The sequence below is a fragment of the Danio aesculapii genome, chromosome 4, assembly GCF_903798145.1.
Source record: "Danio aesculapii chromosome 4, fDanAes4.1, whole genome shotgun sequence".
Lineage (NCBI taxonomy): Eukaryota > Metazoa > Chordata > Actinopteri > Cypriniformes > Danionidae > Danio > Danio aesculapii.
Genome location: NC_079438.1, coordinates 24404035 through 24418633, shown reverse-complemented (window position 1 = coordinate 24418633; position 14599 = coordinate 24404035). Strand labels below are relative to the sequence as shown.

At 47.2% G+C, this 14599-nt stretch overlaps 1 protein-coding gene and 2 non-coding genes across 3 annotated transcripts in view; 2 read left to right on the top strand and 1 right to left on the bottom strand.

Moving 5' to 3' along the window:
* The window catches only part of LOC130223487 (gastrula zinc finger protein XlCGF57.1-like), a 150727-nt gene that overhangs the window by 64078 nt on the left and 72050 nt on the right, over positions 1-14599 (top strand). The window lies entirely within an intron of this gene.
* On the top strand, positions 154-225 carry trnap-agg (transfer RNA proline (anticodon AGG)). Its single transcript has one exon. It is a non-coding gene; the product is annotated as a tRNA-Pro (tRNA).
* trnar-ucg (transfer RNA arginine (anticodon UCG)) lies at positions 1293-1365 on the bottom strand. Its single transcript has one exon. It is a non-coding gene; the product is annotated as a tRNA-Arg (tRNA).

Below are 14599 nucleotides of genomic sequence, written 5' to 3'. Positions count from 1 at the left end.
ATCCATTAGGCCACTGGACTGTTTTTATACTTACTGTGAACTGTAATATGCCTCCAGAGAGTTGCTGCCACACGTAACAAAAACAACATGAACAAAGAGTAGATTGGATTGGTCCCACAGAATTTCTTGTGGCACTGCAGGTTCCTTCTACAGGGCTCGTTGGTCTAGGGGTATGATTCTCGCTTAGGGTGCGAGAGGTCCCGGGTTCAAATCCCGGACGAGCCCTACGACTGTCATAGAAAAGCAGTGGTGCTGCGCTATCTATGGTGTTTCTGTGTTAATTGTAGCAGCTTTTGCTGTGACTTTAGTGAATGATCATTTAGTGGACTTCTGATCTAAATCAGTCTAACATGTACAATTATACAGACAAAAAAAGGAGCGGCAATGATTCGGTTGTTAGATTTGTTTATGGATCTTGAACAACCCACCAGCTTTATATGTAAGCACCATTTTTTTGCTTTGTACACAGTCTCTTCTCTGTAGGCACCATGCAGGATTCAAAATGGCCTTTCGCGTTAGGTATCTCGTTTCCCTTTTAGTCATAACAGGTAATATGCATGGCAATGCAGGAAGTTAATGACATGCAAACACATCTCAAGAAGGTTTTCACAGCTACCGTGTTTCATCCACCAAACATTGCTCCCAAATTGAGGTGAGACTTTCAAAGACAACCCAGATTGGACTTGAACCAACAATTCCAAGCCCCGAAGGTTGATGCCTTATCCATTAGGCCACTGGGCCATTTCGCCAATCATTTGTCATGGATCTTTTGTATGCCTTCAACAAGATGCCAACGCATGGAAAACGGCACTTTAGGATCTGGATGCCAGTTTGCATTCCGTCAAATAAGATGTGTGCAAGTAATGGTCAAACATTTTCTTTGTGCAATCATCCACATTCGTGTCTCATTGGTCCTGGGGTATGGTTCTCGCGTATGGTGTGACTGGTCTTGAGTTTCAAATTCCAGACAAGGCCACTCTCATTAACTTGAAATCACAACCTTTCTGCAGCTATTTTCTTGTTTGCATTTCATCATCATCCACCTAACAAGAGACCATTCGTTGAAAGCCACGAGGTATTTGAAGTCAAGATCCCCATTACCAGAGCTTAGCAGAACCTTTTAGGTTTGTAACGTGACAGTGAGATTCAAGCAAGATTGGGTGAATCTTTATTTGAAGTGTGCAGCAAGTCTGAGAATTCGAAGCTAACTATTGTCCTCAGATCATCACGCCTAAGTTTTGAGAAGACCAGTCGGAATTGTTTCACACAACTTAAATTTAACCCAACAAAGACAACCCAGATGGGACTTGAACCCACAATCCCCAGCTTCGAAGGCTGATGCCTTATCCATTAGGCCACTGGGTCAACGCTAGCCTTTGTCATATCTGATGTATGGCTCAGGAAGTTCTTGTAACTCAGAAAAACAGTACTTTAGGATCCCTATGCCATATTGCATTCAGACGATCTGGTGTGTACACCTAATGACAAAACAGCTTCTCTGAGGAGTTTTCCATTGTCATGTCGTTTTGACCTAAGGGTATGAACCTAGCTTTTTAAAGGTAATACTGGATTGTCTTGCACAGTCAACTTAAAAAGAACTGCATCAAAGACAACCCAGTTGGTACTTTAAACCCACAATCCCCAGCTTCAAAGGCTGGTGCCTTATCCATTAGGCCACTGGACTGTTTTATACTTACTGTGAACTGTAATATGCCTCCAGGGAGTTGCTGACACACGTAACAAAAACAACATGAACAAAGAGTAGAGTGGTCTCACAGATTTTTTTGTGGCACTGCAGACTGCTTCTACAGGGTTCGTTGGTCTGGGGGTATTTTTCTGGCTTTGGGTGCGAGAGATCCTGGGTTTAAATCCCGGACGAGCCCTACGACAGTCATAGAAAAAGCAGCGGTGCTGTGCTATCCAAGGTGTTTTTATGTTAATTGTAGCAGCTTTTGCTGTGACTTTACTTAATGAACATTTAGTGGACTTCTGATCTAAATCAGTCTAACATGTAAACTTATACAGACAAAAAAAGGAGCGGCAATGATTCGGTTGTTAGATTTGTTTATGGATCTTGAACAACCCACCAGCTTTATATGTAAGCACCATTTTGTCTTTGTACACAGTCTCTTCTCTGTAGGCACCATGCAGGATTCAAAATGGCCTTTCGCGTTAGGTATCTCGTTACCCTTTTAGTCATAAGAGGTAATATGCATGGCAATGCAGGAAGTTAATGACATGCAAACACATCTCAAGAAGGTTTTCACAGCTACCGTGTTTCATCCACCAAACATTGCTCCCAAATTGAAGTGAGACCTTCAAAGACAACCCAGATGGGACTTGAACCAACAATCCCAAGCCGTGGAGGTTGATGCCTTATCCCTTGGCCACTGGGCCATTTCGCCAATCATTTGTCATGGATTTTTTGTATGCCTTCAACAAGATGCCAACGAAAAGGAGCCGGGTAACACTTTATTTAGATGGTCCCCCTTTAGATAGTCTGCTGACCGTAAGTTACTTTTCAAGTTCTTATCTGTTTACTTTCATCTGGATAGTATCTGTAGATTGTCTTTAAATGTTCTTAGGCAATCAACACAATATCTACAGCATGTAAACATTTATTAAACTTTCGGTAAGATAAGTGTTACCAATTTAGGTTCTAGATGTTCAACAGTGTATCAGTAGATATGCAACAAATCCTCAACAAGTTTTCAGAACATTGACCACCAAGATGTTTGTTGTTATTGTCTGCATGTAGTTGTTATCCAGTTTATGAATAGACTTTAAGTAAACATTCAGATGCCTATAAGTAGCAACGCAAGATATTTTAACATGAACTTTAATCAAATATAAAATTAGGGTTAGGTACAATCTAAGAGTGTTCAATTAACTATTTGTTGCATTTAACCTTTCTTTCAGTAGACAGTTATTTTACTTTAACGGCCACATAGGCTCTTTTTTAAGATTTAATATTAATATTATGGTTCTTCTGAGTGTGCCAGTTTAGGTTCAGTTTAAAACACAATTCAGATTTTTTTATTATAATGTGTTAAAAAGTGTCATGTTGGGGGCGTGTCCACAGTTCGCTGATTTATGGATGTGTTGCTTCACATGTAAATTAGTTTCGGCTTCCAGCCAACGTGGCGGGGCCATGAGCTCACCCGCTCTGCGTTTGAAACAGAGTCTGACAGGCAGACAGAGAAGGAGCAGGAGTGAGAGGTTCAGCAATCAGTCGTACATGTACGACTTGGACACAGACCAAGCAGAGAGTACAAAATCATATGTGTCTTTGTACAGGTTTACAGCCAACCGAATCATCGCGCCACGCATTTTTTAATTCTAAACATAGGTTTCTACCAGGGTACACACAACAGTAATTCAAGTCTGCAGCGGTCGGAGGCGCCCAGCCGTCGACTTGAGTGTACCCTGATAGAAACATATGTTTAGAACTCTAAAACGCATGCTAGTTAAGATCACAGGGAGCTTCTGGGATCGCGAGAAATGCAAACGGCTGAAGTATAAGGTAGACTCAATGAGAAGTACACATGTTTGCAAACCTACCTAAAGATACAACCAATAATTCCGATTAGAGCGATAATGTGGAGAATATTGCTCTTGTGTTGAGTCCAATGAGCCTTGCATCTAAAAATAGAGCTAGCGTGTTCCTTTAGTGATATCGCTTCGAATCACTCTGAAAATGACGGTGTGAATCAACAAACTGAGGATATGATGACGCGCCTGTCAATCAATATTGGTGGGCGGGGGGACCGCTCTCCTACGTAAAGTTGCGGTTGGTTTGAAAACCGCTCCAATTGGTCCATCGTTTTTCTGTTGTTAAATTGAAAAAAAAAGCACTGGGTGTGCTTATATCACCCCAATATGATGGTCTATACACCATACATGCACATATGTCTGTCCAAACAGCTTGAAAAGTAGATTTTTTACCATAGGTGCCCTTTAAGGTACATTAATCAGCTCATCTGTTGTCACACTGGGCCCATCAAAATGAAGTGAAAACCTAAGAAATGCTGTTGAATGACTGTAAGGAGCCAACATCACAGACAGCATGGCTACTAGTCTGTAAATGTTCAGCAGATAGTCAACAGACAGGTAGTAGTGACACTGATGAAAGTATTTGAAGACAAAAACCCAACAGCACCACACGTACAAGAACATACAAATAAATACCAGAGTCATTAGTTTGTCCAACTGCTTTTAATTTATTGCTGTCAAAACAAAAATAAAATAAAAAAATGAACAGCCCAGGTAATTAAGCTGAAGAAAACATTCGGTTCAGGACAATTAAGAACAATTGTTGTTACATCCACAGCGGAATGAACTTATCCAGCATATGTTTTTATGCAACGGATGCCCTTACAGCTGCAACCCATCACTGGGAAACATCCATACACAATCATTGACACACATGAACTAAGGACAGTTTAGCCAACTCAATTCACCTCTACCACATGTTTTTGGACTTGTGGGGGAACCGGAGCACCCAGAGGAAACCAACGCGAACACCGGGAGAACATGCAAACTCCACACAGAAACACCAACTGACCCAGCCGAGGCTCGAACCAGTGACCTTCTTCCTGTGAGGCGAACGTGCTACCCACTGCACCACCATGCAGCCGCTATATACATTTTTTTTTTCTAAAATTCATAATTTTTTTCAGGCTCAGTTCAGTAATTTAACTATTTTGTGGCAAAGAATTGTTTTTTTCATTGTCTTTAACATAGTCGGCTGAAAAATAACTAATTTTAGAAATACAATTTAGATGACGAGGTGACATGGTGGCGCAGTGGGTAACATGTTCGCCCCACAGCAAGAAGGTTGATGGTTTGAGCCTCGGCTGGGTCAGGTGGCATTTCTGTGGCATACCATGTTGGCGTGGGCTTCCTTCCAGTGCTCCAGTTTACCCCACAAGTCCAAAGACATGTGGTACAGGTGAATTGAGTAAGCTCAAATTGTCAGTAGTGAATATGTGTGAGAATGAGTGTGTATGGATGTTTCCCAGTAATGGGTTGCAGCTGAAAGGGCATCTGCTGTGTAAAACATGTGCTGAATAAGTTGGTGGTTCATTCCGCTGTGGTGACCCAGGATTAAAAAGGGAAAGAAATTTAATGAATTTAGACGGCATTTAAAGGTTTTTGCATCTGATCTCAATATAATATATATTTTTGGCATTATAAGCTGAGCTTATTGTGCTCTACTTTTTTGCTTCTACATTTTAACAGTAAACAGAAACATTATTGAACAAAGAAACATACAATAAACATGGCCTTAACAATAAGCGACATAGCAAATCTACTCTAATCTCTTATTCAGACAAAAAGGCAAAAGTGAACCCTTCCTTTTCATTGATAGGACTTTTATGTGAACATCTCCAACAATGAGCTCTCTACACTTTTGAGCGAACTCTGTTCATTTTCCTGGTGTGAAGCTGATGCTGTTAAATTGCTCCCTGTTTGCAAAGTACAGCTCTGCAATTGGAGCGAGCTGGGCCACTGCATTTCGAGAGACACCTTCTCTGTGGAATGCTCTGGTCATGGTTGCTCCACGTCTTGTCAGCTTCAAAAGCCTTTTGTAGCGCTGTATGACATCACGAACATTATTAGCTGAAAAACTATTTAAAACAATGAATACCTTCATGACCAAATAATCGGTTGCTAAGGTGTTGCTAGGTGGTTGCTAGGCGGTTGCTAAGGTGTTGCTAGGCGATTGCTAAGGTGTTGCTAGGCGGTTGCTAAGGTGTTGCTATGTAGTTGCTAAGTTGTTGCTATGTGGTTGCTAAGGTGTTGCTATGTGGTTGCTAAGGTGTTGCTATGTGGTTGCTAAGGTGTTGCTATGTGGTTGCTATGCGGTTGCTAAGGCGTTGCTAAGTGATTGCTATGCGGTTGCTAAGGTGTTGCTAGGCGGTTGCTAAGGTGTTGCTAGGTGGTTGCTAGGCGGTTGCTAAGGTGTTGCTAAGTGGTTGCTAGGCGGTTGCTAAGGTGTTGCTATGTGGTTACTAAGGTGTTGCTAGGCGGTTGCTAAGGTGTTGCTATGTGGTTGCTAAGGTGTTGCTATGTGGTTGCTAGGCGGTTGCTAAGGTGTTGCTAGGTGATTGCTAGGCGGTTGCTAAGGTGTTGCTAAGTGGTTGCTATGCGGTTGCTAAGGTGTTGCTAGGTGGTTGCTAGGCGGTTGCTAAGGTGTTGCTAGGGTGTTGCTAGGTGGTTGCTAAGGTGTTGCTAGGCGGTTGCTAAGGTGTTGCTAGGTGGTTGCTAGGCAGTTGCTAAGGTGGTTGCTATGGGGTTGCTAAGGTGTTGCAAAGTGGTTGCTAGGCAGTTGCTAAGGCGTTGCTAGGTGGTTGCTATGCGGTTTCTAAGGTGTTGCTAGGTGGTTGCTAGGCGGTTGCTAAGGTGTTGCTAAGTGGTTGCTATGCGGTTGCTAAGGTGTTGCTAAGTGGTTGCTATGCGGTTGCTAAGGTGTTGCTAGGTGGTTGCTAGGCGGTTGCTAAGGTGTTGCTAAGTGGTTGCTAGGTGGTTGCTAGGCGGTTGCTAAGGTGGTTGCTATGGGGTTGCTAGGCGGTTGCTAAGGTGTTGCTAGGTGGTTGCTATGCGGTTTCTAAGGTGTTGCTAGGCGGTTGCTAAGGTGTTGCTAAGTGGTTGTTAGGCGGTTGCTATGGTGTTGCTATGTGGTTGCTAAGGTGTTGCTAGGCGGTTGCTAGGTGGTTGCTATGCGGTTGCTAAGGTGTTGCTAGGTGGTTGCTAGGTGGTTGCTAAGGTGTTGCTAAGTGGTTGCTTGGTGGTTGCTAAGGTGGTTGCTAGGCGGTTGCTAAGGTGTTGCTATGTGGTTGCTAGGTGGTTGCTAAGGTGTTACTCTGGTTGCAAAGGTGTTGCTATGCGGTTGCTATGCGGTTGCTAAGGTGTTGCTAGGCTGTTGCTAAGGTGTTGCTATGCGGTTGCTAAGGTGTTGCTATGTGGTTGCTAAGGTGTTGCTATGCGGTTGCTAGGTGGTTGCTATGCGGTTGCTAAGGTGGTTGCTAGGCGGTTGCTAAGGTGTTGCTAGGCGGTTGCTAAGGTGTTGCTAGGTGGTTGCTAAGGTGTTGCTAGGTGGTTGCTAGGCGGTTGCTAAGGTGTTGCTATGTGGTTGCTAAGGTGTTGCTAGGTGGTTGCTAGGCAGTTGCTAAGGTGGTTGCTATGGGGTTGCTAAGGTTTTGCAAAGTGGTTGCTAGGCGGTTGCTAAGGCGTTGCTAGGTGGTTGCTATGCGGTTTCTAAGGTGTTGCTAGGTGGTTGCTATGCGGTTGCTAAGGTGTTGCTAGGTGGTTGCTAGGCGGTTGCTAAGGTGTTGCTAGGGTGTTGCTAGGTGGTTGCTAAGGTGTTGCTAGGCGGTTGCTAAGGTGTTGCTATGTGGTTGCTAAGGTGTTGCTCTGTGGTTGCTAAGGTGTTGCTAGGCAGTTGCTAAGGTGTTGCTATGTGGTTGCTAAGGCGTTGCTAGGTGGTTGCTAGGCGGTTGCTAAGGTGGTTGCTATGGGGTTGCTAAGGTGTTGCTAAGTGGTTGCTAAGGTGTTGCTAGGCGGTTGCTAAGGTGTTGCTAGGTGGTTGCTATGCGGTTGCTAAGGTGTTGCTAGGTGGTTGCTAGGCGGTTGCTAAGGTGTTGCTAAGTGGTTGCTATGCGGTTGCTAAGGTGTTGCTAAGTGGTTGCTATGCGGTTGCTAAGGTGTTGCTAGGTGGTTGCTAGGCGGTTGCTAAGGTGTTGCTAAGTGGTTGCTAGGTGGTTGCTAGGCGGTTGCTAAGGTGGTTGCTATGGGGTTGCTAGGCGGTTGCTAAGGTGTTGCTAGGTGGTTGCTATGCGGTTTCTAAGGTGTTGCTAGGCGGTTGCTAAGGTGTTGCTAAGGTGTTGCTAGGCGGTTGCTAGGTGGTTGCTATGCGGTTGCTAAGGTGTTGCTAGGTGGTTGCTAAGGTGTTGCTAAGTGGTTGCTAAGTGGTTGCTAGGCGGTTGCTAAGGCGTTGCTAGGTGGTTGCTATGCGGTTTCTAAGGTGTTGCTAGGCGGTTGCTAAGGTGTTGCTAAGTGGTTGCTATGCGGTTGCTAAGGTGTTGCTAGGTGGTTGCTAGGCGGTTGCTAAGGTGTTGCTAAGTGGTTGCTAGGTGGTTGCTAGGCGGTTGCTAAGGTGGTTGCTATGGGGTTGCTAGGCGGTTGCTAAGGTGTTGCTAGGTGGTTGCTATGCGGTTTCTAAGGTGTTGCTAGGCGGTTGCTAAGGTGTTGCTAAGTGGTTGTTAAGCGGTTGCTATGGTGTTGCTATGTGGTTGCTAAGGTGTTGCTAGGCGGTTGCTAGGTGGTTGCTATGCGGTTGCTAAGGTGTTGCTAGGTGGTTGCTAAGGTGTTGCTAAGTGGTTGCTAGGTGGTTGCTAAGGTGGTTGCTAGGTGGTTGCTAAGGTGTTGCTATGTGGTTGCTAGGTGGTTGCTAAGGTGTTACTCTGGTTGCAAAGGTGTTGCTATGCGGTTGCTATGCGGTTGCAAAGGTGTTGCTAGGCTGTTGCTAAGGTGTTGCTATGCGGTTGCTAAGGTGTTGCTATGTGGTTGCTAAGGTGTTGCTATGCGGTTGCTAGGTGGTTGCTATGCGGTTGCTAAGGTGGTTGCTATGCGGTTGCTAAGGTGTTGCTAGGCGGTTGCTAAGGTGTTGCTAGGTGGTTGCTATGCGGTTGCTAAGGTGTTGCTAGGTGGTTGCTAGGCGGTTGCTAAGGTGTTGCTAGGCGGTTGCTAAGGTGTTGCTATGCGGTTGCTAAGGTGTTGCTATGTGGTTGCTAAGGTGTTGCTATGCGGTTGCTAGGTGGTTGCTATGCGGTTGCTAAGGTGGTTGCTAGGCGGTTGCTAAGGTGTTGCTAGGCGGTTGCTAAGGTGTTGCTAGGTGGTTGCTATGCGGTTGCTAAGGTGTTGCTAGGTGGTTGCTAGGCGGTTGCTAAGGTGTTGCTAGGGTGTTGCTAGGTGGTTGCTAAGGTGTTGCTAGGCGGTTGCTAAGGTGTTGCTAGGTGGTTGCTAGGCAGTTGCTAAGGTGGTTGCTATGGGGTTGCTAAGGTGTTGCTAAGTGGTTGCTAGGCGGTTGCTAAGGCGTTGCTAGGTGGTTGCTAGGCGGTTGCTAAGGTGGTTGCTATGGGGTTGCTAGGCGGTTGCTAAGGTGTTGCTAAGTGGTTGTTAGGCGGTTGCTATGGTGTTGCTAGGTGGTTGCTAGGCGGTTGCTAAGGTGTTGCTAGGTGGTTGCTAGGCGGTTGCTAAGGTGTTGCTAAGTGGTTGCTAGGTGGTTGCTAGGCGGTTGCTAAGGTGTTGCTAAGTGGTTGCTAGGTTGTTGCTATGCGGTTGCTAAGGTGTTGCTAGGTGGTTGCTAGGCGGTTGCTAAGGTGTTGCTAAGTGGTGGCTAGGTGGTTGCTATGTGGTTGCTAAGGTGTTGCTAGGTGGTTGCTAGGCGGTTTCTAAGGTGTTGCTAGGCGGTTGCTAAGGTGTTGCTAAGTGGTTGTTAGGCGGTTGCTAAGGTGTTGCTAGGTGGTTGCTATGCGGTTGCTAAGGTGTTGCTAGGTGGTTGCTAGGCGGTTGCTAAGGTGTTGCTAGGTGGTTGCTAAGGTGTTGCTAAGGTGTTGCTAAGTGGTTGCTAGGTGGTTGCTAAGGTGTTGCTAAGTGGTTGCTAGGTGGTTGCTATGCGGTTGCTAAGGTGTTGCTAGGTGGTTGCTAAGGTGTTGCTAAGTGGTGGCTAGGTGGTTGCTATGCGGTTGCTATGCGGTTGCTAAGGTGTTGCTAGGTGGTTGCTATGCGGTTGCTAGGTGGTTGCTAGGCGGTTGCTAAGGTGTTGCTAGGTGGTTGCTAGGCGGTTGCTAAGGTGTTGCTAAGTGGTTGCTAGGTGGTTGCTAGGCGGTTGCTAAGGTGTTGCTAAGTGGTTGCTAGGTGGTTGCTATGCGGTTGCTAAGGTGTTGCTAGGTGGTTGCTAGGCGGTTGCTAAGGTGTTGCTAAGTGGTGGCTAGGTGGTTGCTAGGCGGTTTCTAAGGTGTTGCTAGGCGGTTGCTAAGGTGTTGCTAAGTGGTTGTTAGGCGGTTGCTAAGGTGTTGCTAGGTGGTTGCTATGAGGTTGCTAAGGTGTTGCTAGGTGGTTGCTAGGCGGTTGCTAAGGTGTTGCTAGGTGGTTGCTAGGCGGTTGCTAAGGTGTTGCTAAGTGGTTGCTAGGTGGTTGCTAAGGTGTTGCTAAGTGGTTGCTAGGTGGTTGCTATGCGGTTGCTAAGGTGTTGCTAGGTGGTTGCTAGGCGGTTGCTAAGGTGTTGCTAAGTGGTGGCTAGGTGGTTGCTATGCGGTTGCTATGCGGTTGCTAAGGTGTTGCTAGGTGGTTGCTATGCGGTTGCTAAGGTGTTGCTAGGTGGTTGCTAGGCGGTTGCTAAGGTGTTGCTAGGTGGTTGCTAGGCGGTTGCTAAGGTGTTGCTAAGTGGTTGCTAGGCGGTTGCTAAGGTGTTGCTAAGTGGTTGCTAGGTGGTTGCTAGGCGGTTGCTAAGGTGGTTGCTATGGGGTTGCTAGGCGGTTGCTAAGGTGTTGCTAGGTGGTTGCTATGCGGTTTCTAAGGTGTTGCTAGGCGGTTGCTAAGGTGTTGCTAAGTGGTTGTTAAGCGGTTGCTATGGTGTTGCTATGTGGTTGCTAAGGTGTTGCTAGGCGGTTGCTAGGTGGTTGCTATGCGGTTGCTAAGGTGTTGCTAGGTGGTTGCTAAGGTGTTGCTAAGTGGTTGCTAGGTGGTTGCTAAGGTGGTTGCTAGGTGGTTGCTAAGGTGTTGCTATGTGGTTGCTAGGTGGTTGCTAAGGTGTTACTCTGGTTGCAAAGGTGTTGCTATGCGGTTGCTATGCGGTTGCAAAGGTGTTGCTAGGCTGTTGCTAAGGTGTTGCTATGCGGTTGCTAAGGTGTTGCTATGTGGTTGCTAAGGTGTTGCTATGCGGTTGCTAGGTGGTTGCTATGCGGTTGCTAAGGTGGTTGCTAGGCGGTTGCTAAGGTGTTGCTAGGCGGTTGCTAAGGTGTTGCTAGGTGGTTGCTATGCGGTTGCTAAGGTGTTGCTAGGTGGTTGCTAGGCGGTTGCTAAGGTGTTGCTAGGCGGTTGCTAAGGTGTTGCTATGCGGTTGCTAAGGTGTTGCTATGTGGTTGCTAAGGTGTTGCTATGCGGTTGCTAGGTGGTTGCTATGCGGTTGCTAAGGTGGTTGCTAGGCGGTTGCTAAGGTGTTGCTAGGCGGTTGCTAAGGTGTTGCTAGGTGGTTGCTATGCGGTTGCTAAGGTGTTGCTAGGTGGTTGCTAGGCGGTTGCTAAGGTGTTGCTAGGGTGTTGCTAGGTGGTTGCTAAGGTGTTGCTAGGCGGTTGCTAAGGTGTTGCTAGGTGGTTGCTAGGCAGTTGCTAAGGTGGTTGCTATGGGGTTGCTAAGGTGTTGCTAAGTGGTTGCTAGGCGGTTGCTAAGGCGTTGCTAGGTGGTTGCTAGGCGGTTGCTAAGGTGGTTGCTATGGGGTTGCTAGGCGGTTGCTAAGGTGTTGCTAAGTGGTTGTTAGGCGGTTGCTATGGTGTTGCTAGGTGGTTGCTAGGCGGTTGCTAAGGTGTTGCTAGGTGGTTGCTAGGCGGTTGCTAAGGTGTTGCTAAGTGGTTGCTAGGTGGTTGCTAGGCGGTTGCTAAGGTGTTGCTAAGTGGTTGCTAGGTTGTTGCTATGCGGTTGCTAAGGTGTTGCTAGGTGGTTGCTAGGCGGTTGCTAAGGTGTTGCTAAGTGGTGGCTAGGTGGTTGCTATGTGGTTGCTAAGGTGTTGCTAGGTGGTTGCTAGGCGGTTTCTAAGGTGTTGCTAGGCGGTTGCTAAGGTGTTGCTAAGTGGTTGTTAGGCGGTTGCTAAGGTGTTGCTAGGTGGTTGCTATGCGGTTGCTAAGGTGTTGCTAGGTGGTTGCTAGGCGGTTGCTAAGGTGTTGCTAGGTGGTTGCTAAGGTGTTGCTAAGGTGTTGCTAAGTGGTTGCTAGGTGGTTGCTAAGGTGTTGCTAAGTGGTTGCTAGGTGGTTGCTATGCGGTTGCTAAGGTGTTGCTAGGTGGTTGCTAAGGTGTTGCTAAGTGGTGGCTAGGTGGTTGCTATGCGGTTGCTATGCGGTTGCTAAGGTGTTGCTAGGTGGTTGCTATGCGGTTGCTAGGTGGTTGCTAGGCGGTTGCTAAGGTGTTGCTAGGTGGTTGCTAGGCGGTTGCTAAGGTGTTGCTAAGTGGTTGCTAGGTGGTTGCTAGGCGGTTGCTAAGGTGTTGCTAAGTGGTTGCTAGGTGGTTGCTATGCGGTTGCTAAGGTGTTGCTAGGTGGTTGCTAGGCGGTTGCTAAGGTGTTGCTAAGTGGTGGCTAGGTGGTTGCTAGGCGGTTTCTAAGGTGTTGCTAGGCGGTTGCTAAGGTGTTGCTAAGTGGTTGTTAGGCGGTTGCTAAGGTGTTGCTAGGTGGTTGCTATGAGGTTGCTAAGGTGTTGCTAGGTGGTTGCTAGGCGGTTGCTAAGGTGTTGCTAGGTGGTTGCTAGGCGGTTGCTAAGGTGTTGCTAAGTGGTTGCTAGGTGGTTGCTAAGGTGTTGCTAAGTGGTTGCTAGGTGGTTGCTATGCGGTTGCTAAGGTGTTGCTAGGTGGTTGCTAGGCGGTTGCTAAGGTGTTGCTAAGTGGTGGCTAGGTGGTTGCTATGCGGTTGCTATGCGGTTGCTAAGGTGTTGCTAGGTGGTTGCTATGCGGTTGCTAAGGTGTTGCTAGGTGGTTGCTAGGCGGTTGCTAAGGTGTTGCTAGGTGGTTGCTAGGCGGTTGCTAAGGTGTTGCTAAGTGGTTGCTAGGTGGTTGCTAAGGTGTTACTAAGTGGTTACTAGGTGGTTGCTATGCGGTTGCTAAGGTGTTGCTAGGTGGTTGCTAGGCGGTTGCTAAGGTGTTGCTAAGTGGTGGCTAGGTGGTTGCTATGCGGTTGCTATGCGGTTGCTAAGGTGTTGCTAGGTGGTTGCTATGCGGTTGCTAAGGTGTTGCTAGGTGGTTGCTAGGCGGTTGCTAAGGTGTTGCTAGGTGGTTGCTAGGCGGTTGCTAAGGTGTTGCTAGGTGGTTGCTAGACGGTTGCTAAGGTGTTGATAGGCGTTAGATAAATCTTTATAATATTAATTATTAAGACATTAAAATAACAAAATTAAGTGATAAAAATAAAAAGATAAAAGCAGCATTTTGCTAAATATATTAGTCCTTTATTTGCTTTATATCCTGCTCTAAGTGGTTGTTAGGCGGTTGCTATGGTGTTGCTAGGTGGTTGCTAGGCGGTTGCTAAGGTGTTGCTAGGTGGTTGCTAGGCGGTTGCTAAGGTGTTGCTAAGTGGTTGCTAGGTGGTTGCTAGGCGGTTGCTAAGGTGTTGCTAAGTGGTTGCTAGGTTGTTGCTATGCGGTTGCTAAGGTGTTGCTAGGTGGTTGCTAGGCGGTTGCTAAGGTGTTGCTAAGTGGTGGCTAGGTGGTTGCTATGTGGTTGCTAAGGTGTTGCTAGGTGGTTGCTAGGCGGTTTCTAAGGTGTTGCTAGGCGGTTGCTAAGGTGTTGCTAAGTGGTTGTTAGGCGGTTGCTAAGGTGTTGCTAGGTGGTTGTTATGCGGTTGCTAAGGTGTTGCTAGGTGGTTGCTAGGCGGTTACTAAGGTGTTGCTAGGTGGTTGCTAAGGTGTTGCTAAGGTGTTGCTAAGTGGTTGCTAGGTGGTTGCTAAGGTGTTGCTAAGTGGTTGCTAGGTGGTTGCTATGCGGTTGCTAAGGTGTTGCTAGGTGGTTGCTAAGGTGTTGCTAAGTGGTGGCTAGGTGGTTGCTATGCGGTTGCTATGCGGTTGCTAAGGTGTTGCTAGGTGGTTGCTATGCGGTTGCTAGGTGGTTGCTAGGCGGTTGCTAAGGTGTTGCTAGGTGGTTGCTAGGCGGTTGCTAAGGTGTTGCTAAGTGGTTGCTAGGTGGTTGCTAGGCGGTTGCTAAGGTGTTGCTAAGTGGTTGCTAGGTGGTTGCTATGCGGTTGCTAAGGTGTTGCTAGGTGGTTGCTAGGCGGTTGCTAAGGTGTTGCTAAGTGGTGGCTAGGTGGTTGCTAGGCGGTTTCTAAGGTGTTGCTAGGCGGTTGCTAAGGTGTTGCTAAGTGGTTGTTAGGCGGTTGCTAAGGTGTTGCTAGGTGGTTGCTATGAGGTTGCTAAGGTGTTGCTAGGTGGTTGCTAGGCGGTTGCTAAGGTGTTGCTAGGTGGTTGCTAGGCGGTTGCTAAGGTGTTGCTAAGTGGTTGCTAGGTGGTTGCTAAGGTGTTGCTAAGTGGTTGCTAGGTGGTTGCTATGCGGTTGCTAAGGTGTTGCTAGGTGGTTGCTAGGCGGTTGCTAAGGTGTTGCTAAGTGGTGGCTAGGTGGTTGCTATGCGGTTGCTATGCGGTTGCTAAGGTGTTGCTAGGTGGTTGCTATGCGGTTGCTAAGGTGTTGCTAGGCGGTTGCTAAGGTGTTGCTAGGTGGTTGCTAGGCGGTTGCTAAGGTGTTGCTAAGTGGTTGCTAGGTGGTTGCTAAGGTGTTACTAAGTGGTTACTAGGTGGTTGCTATGCGGTTGCTAAGGTGTTGCTAGGTGGTTGCTAGGCGGTTGCTA